The following is a 3,554-nucleotide window of genomic DNA, read 5'->3' as shown; positions in this document are numbered from 1 at the left end:
GTCCTTAGGCTTCACAGGCAAGTGCTTAACCGCTGAGCCATCTCTCCAGCCCGGCTCTTACATTCTTTCCACCACGTCTTCTGCATTAGACCCTGAGCCTTGGAAGGTGTGATCGAGATGTTACTGAGTACTCCAGTCACTTATTTCCAGTACTGTGATACCTTCTGAGTCATCCCAAGGTCACTGCCATCTGAAAAGAGAAGATTCTCTACCCAAAGTGAGAGTAGCGTTAATACAAGGGTATAAATTTTAAGAGAGAGGCTTACTGGGCAGTTTGATAAGCATAGTATATACATTTTTCCAGATATCAGCAGATGTTATACCCCTAGGGCTCATGAATACCCCTGTTTTAAGTTTTCAGTATCAGGGATGTGTTCCCCCCATGGAGCAGGCCTCCAGTCCAATGGGAGGGCAGTTGGTTTCCACCATGACAGACCTGCCACTATTGCACCCATTGGCTCATTTGGCCTGGCTTGCTAATTATAAGGCTTCAGCTACTGCAAACAAACTCCAGATGCATGTGCCCACTTTATGCATCTGGCTTACGTGGGTATTGGGATTCAAACCTGTGTCCTTAGGCTTCCCAAACAAGTGCCTTAACTACTAAGCCATCTCTCCAGCCCCAATTTATTTATTTTTTAAAAATGTTATATATTTATTTGCACACAGAGAGACAGGAAGAGACACACAGAGAGATAATGGATAGAGAATCTCTACCCACTGCAAACCACTGTGCCACTTTATACATCTGGCTTTATGTGGATACTGAGGAATTGAACCTGGGTTATTAGGCTTTTCAGGCAAGCACCTTAACAGCTAAGCCATCTCTTCAGCCCTATTTTATATTCCTTAAGAAAAATTTTCTAGTGTGTACATGTGTATGCATCTATAAATATACATCAAAGACAACACCAAAAATAAAATATAAGCATATGATCATCAATAAATTATGTGATTCAACAGACGTTCTTCGCCGAGAGTCGCCGAGGTTTCCTGCTTCAACAGTACTTGAACGGAACCCGGCGCTCGAACCCGCACCCCAGCCGGCCGCTCACAGTCAGAGCCCTTCGCCACCACCTCGCAGCACCCTCGGGTCACCCCCAGGCCTCCGCCGCAGCAGCTCCGGCACCGCTCGTCCAGCCGCCGCCATGAGCACCACGTCCCCCTCGCAGGTGCGCCAGAGCTGCCGCCAGGACTCGGAGGCTGCCATCAAGCGCCAGATCAACCTGGAGCTGTACGCCTCCTACGTCCATGTCTTACTACTTTGACCGTGATGATGTGGCTTTGAAGAACTTTGCCAAGTACTTTCTTCACCAGTCTCATGAGGAGAGGGAGCATGCTGAGAAGTTGATGAAGCTACAGAACCAGCGAGGCGGCAGAATCTTCCTGCAGGACATCAAGAAACCTAGACCGTGATGACTGGGAAAGCGGGCTGAACGCAATGGAGTGTGCATTACACTTGGAAAAAAGTGTGAATCAGTCACTAGTGGAACTGCATAACTGGCCACTGAGAAAAATGACCCCCAGTTGTGTGGCTTCATTGAGACTCATTACCTGAATGAGCAGGTGAAATCCATCAAAGAACTGGGTGATCATGTAAGCAACTTGCACAAGATGGGAGCCCCTGAATCTGGCATGGCAGAATATCTCTTTGACAAGCACACCCTGGGAGACAGTGATGAGAGTTAAACTGACTTCTCCAAAGCCATGGAGTAACTCCCCAGTCACCAAGGCAGTGCATGCACATTGGGGATACCTTTACCTTTTCTAAAAGTTGTACCAAAACATCTGCCTAAGGTCTTTAATTTGTACCATTCCTTCAAATAAAGAAATTTGGTACCCCCCCAAAAATTATGTGATTCAATTGCTTATGTTAATATATGTACAGTATCATTTTAAACAATGACAGTAGGACAGATAATAGTATTTGAAAAATAATAGGGGCTGCATGTATATCTTAATGGTAAAGCACATGCTTAGTATGCAAAAGACCCTGGATTCAATTCCTAGCATCAAAAAAATGATAATAATTTTGAAATAAAAGGAATTCTTAAAATCTTTATCAATCTGGGTGTGGCAGTATACATGGGTAATCCCAGCACTCAGGAGGAAAAACACAATTTTGGCCAACCTTGGATACATAGTGAGACCCAGGCTGGTCAGGATTATACAATGTGACACAAACACAAAAATTATTACAGCTATTAAACCCAGGAAAGATAGGGTGATGATAGTTACTTTTAATGTAAACAAGACTGGTTCCCTTTTTAATCAAAACTAGACAAAGGCAAAGAAAATTCGGCCCCCAAAGTTTCCCTCCCTTCTTCTAAGTACTTTGCTCAGACTTTCGATTTATTTACTGTATCTTCTGGGGCATGATTATAGATTGGTTCCCAACTTGGGAATACACAAGCCCCAAACTAATATGTTAAAGAAAGTGTTCCATCATTGTGGCTAACAGTCACAAAGAATTATTGGTATTATAAACAATATTCAATTGAGATTTTAGAACAGATATAGCTCTGCCTGAGTAGTTTATTGGAAAATCATTTGTTTCATATCAGATTTGGCATCCAGTATTCAATGTGAATTATGTGGTTATAGCCCAGTTTATTATATTTCTGTTTGTTCCACTGTGTATATATGTGTCTTGGGCTCTAAAAAGGTAATTTGTGCCTTCAAAAAAATGTATTATGTAACAAATTGTGATTCATGCAAATCATTTTGATTTGTTTTCCAAAAATGTAACCTGCTCCAATTAATCAGCTGCTATTCATTCCACATGTTTCATTTGCACTCACAACAAAAGCCCCAGTGGGGTATCACTTACACAGGGGGCTGGCTTCCAGGGGGCATGAACGGCACAACAATCAGACATTACACCAAGCATACAATTATAGTGCGTGTCCCCACACACTCCAATAAATAACCTATCCCATTATGCTGGACTCCCACCTCTCCGAAGTTCTCCACTTCCTGAACCACCTCTGCACTGTAATCACAGCATTTTGCAGTGCGTGGGTGTACAGCCTTCAACCTGCTGAGCCCTTGTCCGTGGCTCCCAGTAGGTAGCAGAAGTCAGCCCGGCAGATTGCTATATCTGTGTTCTATAGCCTACCCATCACCACAAATGAGTGGCTGGGAGGGTTGTGCTTCTGGGCCTGGACATTGTCCTGGGAGGAAAGGAAGTAAACACAGCATGACACTTTCAATGAGTGTGGAAACTGATGCTGTACAACAGTTTCAAGTTTCAAGCAAAATGGACAGAGCAAGACATGATGTGAGCCGCTCTAGTAAGATAAGGAAAGAAACTGTTCTGTTTAAACAATGGCAACAAATTCTGGTGAAGATGTAGCAAGAGGAACATGTATTCAATGTTGGTGGGTGTGTAAACTAGAAATCAATGTGGAGGCCTCCCAAAAACTAAAAATAGATCAACCATATGACCCAACTGCTCCACTCCTTAGCATATACACTAAGCACCCTAAACTACTGTAGAGCTACTTGCCCATCCATGTTTTATTTCTGCTCTATTCACAATAGCTAGGAAATGC

The 3,554-nt window shown here is 43.2% G+C and overlaps 1 pseudogene; it reads left to right on the top strand.

Annotated features, from left to right (window-relative positions):
- The first annotated feature begins 970 nt into the window (after positions 1-970).
- Positions 971-1,842, top strand: LOC101615489 (annotated as a pseudogene).
- Positions 1,843-3,554: the final 1,712 nt, after the last annotated feature.

This window comes from Jaculus jaculus, chromosome 8, assembly GCF_020740685.1.
Source record: "Jaculus jaculus isolate mJacJac1 chromosome 8, mJacJac1.mat.Y.cur, whole genome shotgun sequence".
Classification (NCBI taxonomy): Eukaryota; Metazoa; Chordata; class Mammalia; order Rodentia; family Dipodidae; genus Jaculus; species Jaculus jaculus.
Note: the sequence above shows the minus strand (reverse complement) of the source record. Positions and strands in the feature narration are given on the sequence as shown.